The sequence below is a fragment of the Macaca thibetana genome, chromosome 15, assembly GCF_024542745.1.
Source record: "Macaca thibetana thibetana isolate TM-01 chromosome 15, ASM2454274v1, whole genome shotgun sequence".
NCBI lineage: Eukaryota > Metazoa > Chordata > Mammalia > Primates > Cercopithecidae > Macaca > Macaca thibetana.
In genome coordinates, this window is record NC_065592.1 from 37,953,309 (window position 1) to 37,967,583 (window position 14,275).

General features: G+C 38.1%; 1 long non-coding RNA gene across 2 annotated transcripts; it reads left to right on the forward strand.

Annotated features, from left to right (window-relative positions):
• Positions 1 to 10,573: 10,573 nt before the first annotated feature.
• Positions 10,574 to 12,156, forward strand: LOC126937794 (uncharacterized). Of its 2 annotated transcripts, none has more exons than XR_007719846.1 (3): positions 10,574 to 10,648; positions 11,431 to 11,685; positions 12,006 to 12,156. It is a non-coding gene; the product is annotated as an uncharacterized LOC126937794 (long non-coding RNA). The 2 variants fall into 2 exon arrangements; XR_007719847.1 differs by having other exon boundaries at positions 12,025 to 12,155.
• The last annotated feature ends 2,119 nt before the right edge of the window (positions 12,157 to 14,275 follow it).

Here is a 14,275-nt window from a genome sequence, read left to right on the forward strand (position 1 = left end):
CTTGGCCATCATGGATCTGGGTGGCTCAGACTCCCTTTTAAGCCTGAGGGAATTCTTCTTCCAGTGGCCCTCTTGTTTGTAGAAGACATACTAATTTTGTCCTAAGGGCTGGCAAGTCATGGGTTCTCATCTGGGCATCACAGATGCTGATCTTACTGCATTTTCTCAGGATGGGTAACCCTGAGGCGGCAGGCGACTTAAAGCAGCTGCTAGCAATTGTGCTTTTTGGCCAATTCTTTTGGTTTTCACCTCTATTTTTGTGCTTTCTCTGTTGTTATAAACCCCAAAGTTCATGTTTAAGAGTTAGCTGATGGGGATTTGAGGTCTCATTGCTGCTCTTATAACTGCCTTCTAACATCAGGGGAGACAGAGTAATAAAATGCACACCCAGGAGAGCTCACCCTTCTGGGGAGCCTGGGTCTAGATCAGAATATTTTCCAAGGGCCTCAACCAAGCAGACCTGGAATAGAGTGGGATTTTCATCTTTCCTCTGAGTTATTTATCTCACCTTGTCATAATTAACTGGCTTAACTGCACATTTTTTCATACCTTCTGTTAAACAAATTAGCATATGATTTCTGTGTTCAAGATCTTGGGAACTCCTCTAATAATCTCATTGAGTGTCCAGATATGGAACTGTATCCCCTTCTACACAATAAATGGTGTGGCCTTGATTATGAGCAGCCACTCCATCTGCATGGTCACGAGCAGCTCCTAGAATCCTTTGTTCTTCCTTGTATATTATTATCCACTTGCTATAACTTGTTTGGTACAGCAAGTGTAATCATATTTGCATGTCATGCCAATTTAAATCAAAAGACATGGTCAACTTGACAAATTCCTCTACAAACTTCCCTGGAGCCTCCATAAAGCAGCAAAACTTTCTCTTGCATAAAGTCAAATTGGACATGGAAAAGGGCATATATCTACTCTGATTGTTCCTCCATCTCTGTCAGTTACCTCCCACAATGGATACAGGGTTGATTTTGGGGGCTGATATGGGGCCCTACTCCTAGTGGCACTGGTTGGGCTTTCTTCTTTTGGCAGTGAGGGATGTAGGCTAGAGTTTGTTGGATAAAGGGGAGGGATGCCTGGTGACCTTGGGGTGGAATCTTGCACTATAAAACTAGCAGGGGCCTACTCAGAACCAGGGGACTAAGGAGGCTCTGAAGGGGGTGCAGGCCTTCTACAGGTAGCAGCTAGGAGGGGTCATCTAGGATATCTGGCACAGTTTTTTGGTGCCTAGGAGTATCATGAGCCAGACACATTCTACAACTGTCCCTGAGGTCAGTATCCTGGTAGAGGGTTATAAAAGGGCCTTACACATAAGGAACATCTCCCTATATTCCTTCCTTTTTATAGAACAAGCCTAATTGTAAAGTAACATTATAAGGTAAACAACCACATCCAGGCCAAATCTGTTGGTTCACCAATTTGTATTGGACCCAATAGTGTTGCAACAGAAAATGAGTGTTTTCTTCTTCATACTCTCTACTTTGAATTTTCTCCAATTGCCTAAAAGACACCCTAGTGGTGAGTCCTTCAGGATGCTCGCTATTGTTCCCATGTCTAGTAAGGACATCTACAGGAAGGTTTGAGTTAGCCTAAGTCTAGTGAATGCCTAGTTACTTTTCCCTTTTTAAATTCTCACTTTCTGCAAAGAAAAATATAAATAGCAAGGAATTATGAAAGGGGACTATGGCCAATGAATGGATAGTAGAACGATGAGTCTGAATTCCACAAAGAAAGAGGAAAGCATCTTAATTTGGGCAGAGAAGAGGTAAACAGAAGGTGAATGTGAAAAGGATGAAGGAAAGGGGTGAGAAGTTCTGCCCAAGGGGAGACCTCAGAGACCCTGACTCACCAGAGAACTTACCCAGCGGCAGAAACACACAACAAATGTTCAGGAAGCTGCTTTTCTACCACCAGGTAGTTGTTCATCAAGCAGGCCAGTGTTTGACAATCCTGGTCCCTTTGACTAAGATGGGCTTGAGCAAGGCAGAAAGGAAGACATCACATGGGAAGAGGCCCACACATGGCTGTCAGAAAAATAAGAACTTCTGGCGAGTGCGGCGGCTCACACCTGTAATCCCAGCACTCTGGGAGGCCAAGACAGGCAGATCACGAGGTCAGGAGATTGAGACCATCCTGGTTAACATGGTGAAACCCCGTCTCTACTAAAAATACAAAAAAATTAGCCAGACATGGTGGTGGGTGCCTGTAGTCCCAGCTAATTGGGAGGCTGAGGCAGGAGAATGGCGTGAACCCAGGAGGCGGAGCTTGCAATGAGCCAAGATCATGCCACTGCACTCCAGCCTGGGCGACAGAGTAAGGTTCCATCTCAAAAAAACAAAAAAAAAAAAAAAAAAAAAAGGAAAAGAAAAGAAAATAATAACTTATAACTTCAGGGCAGAAAACATGAGACCAAGATTGCAGGCTGTAACTCACAATCTTAGAAGGAATGTCAGTGCTGAAAACCCCAGAGCATCTGGGAGGTAGCCAACAGTACCAACGCTGAAAAATCCAGAATATCCTTGTATCAACAAACAACCATCCCCTCACCAAGTAATAAAACCCCAGGGAACCTGGGGGCCAGCCAACAGTGAACCCAAGGCCAAGTTGGAGCCACAGAACAATGTGACTCTGGCATCCCAGAGTCAATACAAAAGTGGACCTCTCATAATCACGTCTCCTGCCTTAAACAGTTGGCCTAATACAGTTAACAGAAAGTCAAAGCAAAAAAAAAAAAAAAAAAAAAGTGACAAACAGGCCAGGCACCGTGGCTCATACCTGTAATCCCAGCAGTTTGGGAGGCCAAGGCGGGCAGATCACCTGAGGTCAGGAGTTTGAGGCCAGGGTGGCTCACAGGTTGAAACCCCATCTCTACTAAAAACACAAAAAATTAGGCGAGCATGGTAGTGTGCGCCTGTAGTTCCAGCTACTAGGGAGACTAAGGCACGAGAATCACTTAAACTCGGAAGATGGAAGTTGCAGTGAGCCAAAATTGTGCCACTGCACTCCAGCCTGGACCACAGAGCAAGACTCCATCTCAAAGGACCAAAAACAACAACAACAAAAACAGCAGCTACAAACAAAACGCATATTTTAGGCCTAAAAATAAAATGGCTGGCAGAGCAATACAATGGAATCAGAGGAGAAAGGACTCAGGAAAGAGGTCACAAGATGTACTTTGGAGCCAGAGGTCTTATTCTTTGGCTCTCCCAATATCATGGGATTGTGGACAGTGGGGGACAGTCACTCATTTGCAGGAGCCAAAATGGCATTACAGCTCTACAGTATTAGCCGCTCTGCTAATTTCGATTGCAGTAGCACCGATAGCTGCCTCACCATCTTTCTCTCTGTCTCTTGCTGTCTCTCTTGCCATCTCCTCTTCCCCCCTGGCTGCCTTGCCACTGATGCAGGACAAATTCTTGGCTTTGCCTGGGAAGGAATTCAACAAGCTGGTGGTAGGAAAAAACAGCTTTGTTGAGGGGCCGGCAGTGTTAGAGTTCTGTGACTGCTCCTGCAGAGCAGGGCTACGCCATAGGCAGTATGCTGAGAGCAGCAGCCTAGAGCAGCTTCGTAGTCATATTGATATTCACTTTTAATATCATGCTAACTAAGGGGTGGGTCATTCAGAATAACTAGAAATGGGCATTAACTTCCACATGGAGCTGTGCCAAAGGGCAGTAACTTCTGGAGGTTGCTATGGCAATGGTAAAATATCATGGCACTGGTGGACATGGCTTATAGAGAAGTGCTTTTGGTATCTCTTCCTGGTTTTGGCCAGTCTTCAATCTGGTCTGGATCAAGTCCCACCTGCCTCCTACCTCAGTACTAAAGAATATTTATTTGTAAAGAATATTACAAATAAATTATGATGGAATCCTAAAAATTGTTTAATTACCTACAGGAATGAAATAAAACATAGAGAAACCTGAAACAGAAGTGAAGATATCACAAATAGCAGACGTAAGTCCTCTCATAATAAATACTTTAAATAAAAAGGGACTAAAATATTGAGACTGACAGATAGGATTGAAAAACAAAGAATATGTTCCAGCAATATATGACCTACGTGAAACTCTTCAAAGACAATGATATAGGATGGATAAAAGTAAAGGAATAAAAACAAGAACATGTAAACATTAATACCAAATAAAAAATAAAAGGCATATTTATAGTAGTATCAGATAAAGTAGACTTCAGAACAGAAATATTACTAGAGACAAAGAAACACATTACACAACAAGAGGCAGAAATCTCCAATAGTACATAACGGTTCTGAAGGTTACATACCAATCAGCAGAGCTACAACATATATGAAGCTAAAATGGATAAAGCCGAAATAAGAAATAGAAAAATTCATAATCATGGTATGGAATCTTCACACTCCTACTCAAAAATTAGTAGAACTAGCAATTAATAGAGCAACATATAAAATCAACAAAAACTAACCAATATAAATCAACCAGTAGAATAAAATATACATAGAACATTCCAACCAACAAGAGTAGTATACACGCTTTTTTCAACCACTGATGAAACATTCACCAAAATAGCCCATATCTTGAGTCATAAAACAAGTCTCAGTACATTTAAAAGAATTAAAATCACACCAAGTATGTTCTCTGATCATCATGAATACGACTGAAAAGCAGTAACAAAAGAGCAACTAAAACATCTCCAAACACTTAAGGATTAAACAACATACTACCAAATAATCAGTGGATCAAAGAGAACACCTCAAAGAAAAAATTTTAAAAACACAGAACTGAATAATAATGAAAAGATAACATATCAAAATCTATGGGGCACAGTCAAAGCAGTGCTAAGGGAAATTTATAGTACTAAATGCTTACATTAGAAAAGAAGAAAGCTCTCAAATCAATAATCTAAGTTTTTGCCTCAAGAAACTAGAAAAATGATATTACAACACTGTTCTCATGAAAAAAACTGGAAAAATAAGAGAAGATAAAGCAGGAAGAAGAAAGGAGATAATAAAGATCAGAACATTAAAAACAGGGAATAGAGAAAATTTATTTTTAAAAACTGGTTCTCACAAAAATACATTTGATTAATTTCTAGCAAGACTGGCAAAGATAAAAGAGAGAACACACAAATCATTAATATCAGGAATATAGTCAAAAGAAAATTAAAGCAAGCATTATGTGCCAATTTTCACATAGTCTAGGCAAAAATCAAAAGAATGATAACATCCAGTATCAGCAGGAACACAATGAAACATAATTTCATACTTTATTAATAAAATCATGTGTAGTCACAAATTTTTTGAGAACACATGTAGCCACAATGGAGTATCCCAGTAATCTGTATTTTAGGAGTACATCCTTTAAAAATACACAAATAAATTTATACATACATATAAATTTATTATACATAAATGCTAAATTTATGTTTAATAAGGTTATTGGAGGCAGCTTGAAGTAGAAAAATCTAGAAACTACTTGAATACTAATGAAGATAAATTTTTGATAGTCACATTGTGAACTAATACCCAACTATTAAAAAACAGAAAGAGTTAAGACAATTGATCAGAAATGAAGTGTGTAATTTATTTTTAAGTTTGGTAGGCAAGTTACAGGGCACTGTATTCAACATTGTTAAACATATTTTTATAAAATTAAATATAAACACCCTAAATATGTCGGTATATGCATGTATATGTTTGCTTGCATGGAGGAAGATATGGAAAGAAGACACACCAGGCCATTAACTTGGGAATCTTGGACTGTTTTCCTTGTCAAAAAGAACACAAACTACTTTATAATCACAAACATTAAATTAAATCCAATAAACAAGCATTTAAGAAAGGACTTTGGGATAACTTTAAGTTGTCCTTTAATTTCTTTAGCCTTAACTTGCTCGTCTGTACAACTGGGAAAAAAAAAATTCCATTATATTGTTGAAGAAATTTAATGAAATAACATGGTGTATTAGTCCATTTTCATACTGCTACAAAGAAATACCCACAACTGGGTAATTTATAATGTAAAAGAGGTTTAATGGACTCATAGTTCCACATGACTGGGGAGGCCTCACAATCATGGCAAAGGCGAAGAAAGAGCAAAGGCACATCTTACATGGTGGCAGGCAAGAAAGTGTGTGCAGGAGAAATGCCCTTTTATAAAACCATCAGTTGTCATGAGGCTTATTCACTAACACAAGAACAGCAAGAGAAAAACTTGCCTTCATGATTTAATTACCTCCCACTGGGTCCCTCCCTTGACACGTGGGTATGATGGGAGCTACAATTCAAGATGAGATTTGGTTGGTAACACAGCCAAACCATATCACATGGTATAGTACATAAACCTGTCTATAGTCAGCACTCAATAAACGTTGGTTACAACCATGAAGCATAGAGAGCTAAGAATTGAGAATTCATCAACTCTTTATATTTAGAGACAGCAGAAAGAAGCAACAGGAAAAGTGCAAAATAGAAAGATCACATACTGAGATATGATAGGAGAGTAAGCAAAGGTATTCTAGCCTAGAGATTCCTGAATTTAATTCCTATCTTTGTCATGTATTTCCTGTATTACTTGGGTACTTTTACCTTTCCGAATCTTGGCTTCCTTAGCTAATAAAACCAACAAAACTGAAAAAAATAAGTAAAGTGGCCACTGAATTACCAAGAAAGGTGTCACTGGAAAACCTGAAAGAGGAAGTTTCATTATGATAATGGTTGAGGAAGGCAGAAAATTGAGTGCGAACGTGGAAACAATGGATGTAGCCTCCTTGTTGGAAAATTCTACTCATGGAAGACAAGAGAGGAAATTGCAAGATCAAAGAAACTATTTTCTTAAATATGGAGCCCATATAAGGATAAACATGAACATTTTAAAACTAGGCAATGTGAAAATAATGAAGGCAGTAAAGAAAAGCATAACTACCAAATAATCATAGAACTGGGGAATGGTAAAATCCAAGGTCCAGGATTCCTCAGAGAAGAGAAAGATGGCATTTCATCTCAGTCTGTGAAATGAAGGTAAGAATAAAAGAGGAAGAAAGGAGGGAAGCAAACTATCTTAAAAATAGATGTCTCATTTTGTGAGGAGTACAAAACAAGATCTTTTTTCTCTGCTCCAGTCCAGTTTCTTTGGGGACTACATGTACTTAATGGTTTGCTGATGGTTCACTCCCTGATTGCCCTTTCTCTAAAGAGAAAAAATAAATGAGTAAAATTAGGCTCTTGGGAAAACCCTAATGATGCATCAGAACTACACTTTAATGTTCCAATAATTAGCAGTAATTATTTCTGCATAGTTTTGGCCTGAGAATCCTGCCCTTCTGGTTGCCAGAGGCTGCAGCCTGAGTGTTACTTACACTGTTCTGTAGTGTAAATCACAGAGAACTTCTAGGTAAAGAATATATGTTTCACCTGCAGAAAGAAGTGTTACTATAATGATAGTGATGAAGCATCACTATAATGGCTATCCTCACCAGAGAGGCTATTAGGTATCAGTCAGTCTCATACTTTCAGGCTATTGCTTCTTTTCTGACTATTTGGAACAATGATCAAGTATTTGTATCTATTTCTTCCTTTCTCGTAATTACATTTCATTATGGTGCATGGAACTTTGAAGGGGGATTCATCAATTGGACTAAAACTGTCAAACTGATCTTATTAAAATTTTATCTTCTATTGCTATTCAGGAAAAAGTTTTCAATCTCCATTAATTTGTACTAAGTAATGCTATAGCCACCTGTTTCCTTTTCAAACTGGATTACCAGTGATAAACTGGTTTCCTTTATTTTCTTATAAGCCTGCTCACCCTTCCTCTAGATTATATTAAAGTTCTCTATATTTTTGATATGCACCTGATCTAGTGATGTGGAAATAAAAGATAAGCCAGACTTCATATTCCTGGAAGTTAAATGTCTAGTAAAACTCTTATGAGGGACTTTAAGATTGAAAGAATTTTAAGGCTTCACAAATAGGAGAACATAGAAGACAATCTCTGAACATATACATACATATGTCTCTTTGAGATGAGTTTAACGTTAAGTATCTCATGGCCAGTTTTAATGGAACTCATGAGAACAATAAAATCTCCCAAGCTACTAGCAGTCATATTCGCTTTTTTTTTTCTTTATTTCTTTTGTTTGTTATTTTGAAAGAAGAACCAAATGGAAACTTTTTCTAAATTTTTATTTTAGGTTTAGGTTAGTTTAACAAATGTGTACTCCTGCCCATTTGTTATATAGGTAAACTTGTGTCACCAGGGTTTCATGTACAGATTATTTCATCACCCAGGCACTAAACCTAGTACCCAATAGTAATTTTTTCTGCCCCTCTCCCTCCTCCCACCCTTCCATCTCTGGCAGGCTCCAGTGTCTGTTGTTTCCCTCTTTGTGTCCGTGTATCAGTTGTGGATACATTCGTGCACTAAACATCACAAAGTAATTTGAACAGGGAAGATTTAATATAAATAATTATTAACTTTCTATAATAAATTAACTAAGAAGGGATAAAAGAAAACCCCCAAATATTCTAGGCTATATACCCAAGGAAGGAACAAACTTAGAAGTGGAGGGAGGGGCTTCCTCCCCAGGGTGGGGATTCAGATTTCTTTGGAGAAGGCAATATTGCAGCCCATTGCATGACAGCGATTTCTGGGTTTTCCTGGGCCACAGTTTGTGCAAAGTTATCAGGTTAAGGATAAAAACAGAAACTCACCTGCTGGGGTGCCCACAAAATTTACCACAGAACTATACACTAGGGTTGCTGTTGAACTTCCAGCTAGGTCAGGCACTAGCTAGCCTTACCAGGGAGCTACCCGAGAGCTGCTCGCAGGAAACTCAACAAAAGGTCATCACTGGGAAGGCTCCAGGAAAGTAGATGGAGTGCCCTTGGAATTTGCCCTGTAGACGACAGCTGTGGTACCCACACGAATTCAACCAGCAGCTGACATGCCACTGAACTTGCTTCTAGAAAGCCATGGGTATTATTTATGAAACTAATAAAACCAAAGCGATCTGCTGAGTTCATCAAAAATGAGGTCCACTGTATGTCCTACATGCCACCCTAGACCCACACAAGCAAGAAGCAGCACAGCACTCAAGACGCAGGAAGAGAAGCCCCTTCCTCTTTCTAAGTCCCTCTAGAGCCCTTTACTGACAAGGTTAGCGCCATGCTAGCTGACAAGGAAAAAATGTTCCACTATCACAAACAGGGCAATGAAGGGTAGATTTGGAGCTAAGAGGCAATAAATTTTAACTGGGACAATTTCATACACCAGTACCCAAATGAACAAACTAGTCATACATTCACCTTCACTTACGGTGTCAAGATTCAACTATGTACTGTCTGAAAGAGTATAAGCCTCCTAGAGGAATAACAATGTATACATTTCACAGCATTTAAATGAGACCATTTTCTGGAAGAACCATGACACTTAATTTACCATTAGGTAAAAGTAAAAGATGAAAATAATGCTCTTTTCACAACACAACTCTTAAAACATTTGTTGTTTTATACAATCAGCATATTAGACATCCTAAAGCATCACTATATATATCTACTCAAAAAACAATATTCTAATTATCTGGCAAAAAATCAACATCTTCTGAACAGTTTTTGTGGGCCAGTAAGTCTATAGCTATTTACAAGTGTGCAATGAGGATTAACACCAGCGAAGTCTGGAATTCACCAGGACTGTTTCAACAAAGCACCTGCAAGGCACTGATCTTTGGCCATGAAACATACCAATTAAGAGTATTGCTTTATGGCCAGCTGCGGTGGCTCATGCCTGTAATCCCAGCACTTTGGGAGGCCGAGGCGGGTGGATCATGAGGTCAGGAGATCGAGACCATCCTAGCTAACATGGTGAAACCCCGTCTTTACTAAAAATACAAAAAAATAAGCCGGGCGTGTTGGTGGGCGCCTGTAGTCCCAGCTACTCGGGAGACTGAGGCAGGAGAAAGGCCTGAACTCGGGAGGCGGAGCTTGCAATGAGCTGAGATCACGCGACTGCACTCCAGCCTGGGCCACAAAGTGAGACTCCATCTCACAAAAAGTAAAAAATAAAAAATAAATAAATATAAAAATAAAAAATAAAATAGTATTGCTTTTTAACCATGAGTTTATGGAGTTTCAGTGTCATTCATACTATTTTGTCAGCATTGTTTATTGGCTATAGACTGATGATTTAAACCTGATCTCGGTGAAACCCCTGGGGACCAGGGTGGAGAGATACGGTACTTTGATGTCAGAGGTAGTTAAGTAACAAGTAACAAGCTGATTAAGCAATTGACCAAGTGGCTGTGAGAAACTCTGGGCGAGACATTGTTTTGGGCTCCCTGATTTCAAGGTGTTCTGTGCTCAGGTCTGCTTCCTGATCTGAGGGAAAATGTGTTCCTGATAGGGACCTTACAGAGGAAGAGCAATTGGAGTTTACATCTGGCCTTCCTGGACCCCTTGCCGGGAGATAGCCTTTGGCTGTCACGCATATCCTTATTTTAATAATGTTGCTCTATTGTATCTTTTTTGGAAACAAACTGTAAGTTTATAAGCATTGTCATTTTGGGTTCTAAGTGTTCCTTAGCAACTGAACCCTGTCTAACTGCCATTATTAGGGCAGCAAGCCTGGCTTAAAGTGTAGTAATTGCATGACCTCACGAGGTAAGTGGGAAGATGTTCCAAATGTAGAATAAGTTTCACCCCAGAGAGAACCACTTGAGAAACAGCTTTGTAAAGACTTTATTTTTAAGAGGCTCAGAAATTTCTTATTTGCCACCTCTCCTCCTATCTTGCTTGAAATTTCTCTAGATTTGACAACTATTCACAGAATCCTATATCCCATCTTGCTGCCTTTAATATTTCCAAGCCAGTAAGTTTTTGTCATTTTTATAATGAAATCTAAATGATGAAATGTGTTGGCTCTGGGCTGTGTTTTGTATTTGTCTGAAAAGCCAAGTATTGAGAACAGTTTGCAACAAATGACACAACATTTCTCATTTCAATTTTTCATGTAGCATAGGATAGTACCATCATTTTACCTTCTTGTTGAGATGCCCACTGGATTTGCCTGGTTTTTCTGAAGCACCATCCTCTCCCAATAAAACACATTAGTCCCTCCTGCATGGAAATATGTCTTTCATTTTGGAGTTGTTTCTTAAAGCTCTGCTTGTGAATGTTTAAATTATAATAAAGAGTAAAGTATTGGTCATTTTAAAATATGTTGTTTTTTCATTAATATTCAAATAATATGTGTTTTCTTTAAAAAATAGAAATACAAACAGATTTTGTACAGGACTTGAATAATAATTATGTGTATATTTTTACCTGATTAATGTATTTGTAATATTACTAATAATGTAGTAGTAATAACTTTTTACTAGTTATTGTAAGCTGGCCAAAGGCATGTTTTTAATTTATAAAATTTCCAAATATTAAATCCATAGGTTGAGACATAACATCAAGCCGCTCCACCTCACTTGCTGTTTCTGATATAATAACCTTGGGGAAGAGAGCAGTGAAATTCTAGCCCTACTTGGATGGAGAGCATCTAGCAGGAGAATAAACAAGATCAACGAAAGGAGAGTGGCCACAGCGTACAGTTTTCTTGTCCAGATGATGATTCGAGATGCAACTTAATGCCCCTCCACTGCCTTAATAAAATCAAACCAAGCAACCTAATATGGGGACCCAGAAGCAGCGTAAGTTTGACAAAGACAGTTAACATCACCTCCTTCTCCAACCACATCACATGCCTTTGGGATATGAAGGGTCAAATTAGGGTGGAAGCAACTGGGGCTATTTCTACTTTTTCCCATTTTTCCCTGGTAAACAGGCCCCCTTCCTTCTTTTCAATTTTAAAGCTATTTAATTTAGCTGAACCATGAGGGTGCAAGCTAGAAAACTGAAATAGGCTATCTATAAATTAAGCGAGCCCAGAAGCTATACCCAGCACATTTCAAACTGTTACTTTAAATGAAGTTCTTACTATAAAATATTTCTATTTTATTAAATTATAAAGGATGATGTCTACCTTGCAGAAAACGAACATATCCTGACACGGTTTACTAACTTAAAGTATACGGTAAAGTCGTCAAGACAGTCCTAATTATAGGTAAGTATAAAAGTTTGTGTAAAAATGCCTTCAAAATAATTGCAGAAATCTTTCATCCATAACTCCATCTTTGTTCAACAGAAATAGTCACTCAGGAAATAACCCTTCTCTATGAGTTTCCTGCAGCATTGCAGAAATACAAAGCTTAATTGACAGGATTGGCAGTCACTGAATATAGATATTCTTAGTAGAAGGCATTTCTTCAATTATCATATTTAGCTGGCTATCCTTTGTCACTGAGCATAGATGTAAAAAGAAAAACCGAGGGAAATTAGCAAACTGAAAAATTAGCTCTAACTTTGGATTGGACCAATCTGAGTGTAGATCCCAGCTTATATGTGTATGAGTAAGTTACTTGAGTCTTCTGAACTTCAGTTTTCTCAATTAAAAAAAATAAAAATAATATTGTGGTTAAAGAATTTAAGTGATGTCTAATATGGAACCCACAATATTGGGCATATTAAAATAATTGCTGATACCACTATGTTTATTATTATTTTAGGCATATCTCTGCATTTTTGCCTCACCAGGCCTCAGTTTGCTCATATATCAAATGCCAGGTTGATTTAGAGGTATAATCATGGTTCTAGTCAGCATTGACATTCCTTGAATCAATGACATTTTTCTATTATTAAAACTCGATAAGACAGAGGTCTTTTTTTTTTTTTTTTTTTTTTTTTTTTTTTTTTTTTTTTTGCAAAAAACTGTGACTTCAGCTTTTCTGTGTTCTGTGAAGGCAGCGTTGGGGTACTGCTTCCCTGAGTTCACAGGGACGCTCCTTATTTCATCTCTTAGAATATCTCTAATTAAAAAGGCTGCAATGGTCAGTGTGACTGTAAAAGGCATTCACATTTAAGAATCATAGGGAAAAGATAAATATGCTCAATTATTCATCAAACATTAGTATTATGATGGCTTCAAAAGAGGATATTCACATTTTGTACATTTTTCTACAAAGTAATATGATTTTAAATCACACAAATCATACTGGAGTGTATTAGGGTTGTAGATAAGCATGTAAAGGGCAAATAGTGGATTTATTACCATTAGAATTTCAAAACTAGTAAAAGTAATCAATAATGTTGGAGCAAATGCCTAAATATTTGGGTCGAGGAGACCTTAATAATTATTAAGTTCCCACCATATACCACACAAAAGGAAATTACATGTGGATCAATGATTTAAATGCTTTTTAAAGGGGAAAAAAAGACTAAAAATAAAAAGAAGTATAATTTTAAGTTTTACAATGGGAAAGTCCTTCCTTAACATATTACCAAAATCAAATAATATAGAATAAGACTACCATATTTGACTACCATTATAAATAAAATTACTCTATAGTAGAAGTTACTCTCAAGAAAATTTAAAAGGCTAAATGACAAATTTTAAGAATATGTTTCAAGTACCAAACAAAAAGTCAGTATCATTGTGCAAAAGGTTGTCACAGCATTTGGAAGACATCACTTCCATGAACTCCTAGATATTCTAATTCAATGCTAAACCAAACCACTCCTATTTCCACACAGAATTTCTAAGGAACCCTTACACAAGGAACCAAAGAGAATTTAAAGCAAGCTACCATTTATTAACCCCTAACACTTATGCAAGTAATTAATAATCCAGCTGCACTAAATTTGATTTAGAACACAAGCTCTGGTCTCAGGGTCTCATCAGAGCCTCTTACTCTTCCTATCCTCACCTTTTTGTTTTTATTTTTATTTTTATTTTTATTTTTTTGAGAAGGAGTTTTGCTCTTGTTGTCCAGGCTGGAGTGCAATGGCATGATCTTGGCTCAATGCAACCTCTGCCTCCCGTGTTCAAGCAATTCTCCTGCCTCAGCCTCCCAAGCAGCTGGAATTACAGGCATGCACCACCACGCCTGGCTAATTTTGTATTTTTAGTAGAAATGGGGTTTCTCCATGTTGGACAGGTTTGTCTCGAACTCCCTACCTCAAGTGATCTGCACTCCTCATCCTCCTAACGTGCTGGGATTACAGGTGTGAGCCACCACTCCCAGTTCCTATCCTCACCTTTTAACACCACCTCCCTTCCTACATAAATTATGAAGCACATTCTCAGGAATTACTACATAGAAGCAGCAACCAAACTTTAATAGTATCCCTAACTTGGTTGATCAATTCTCCTACGTGGAATTCAAGCAGAAGTGGCAATAAAAT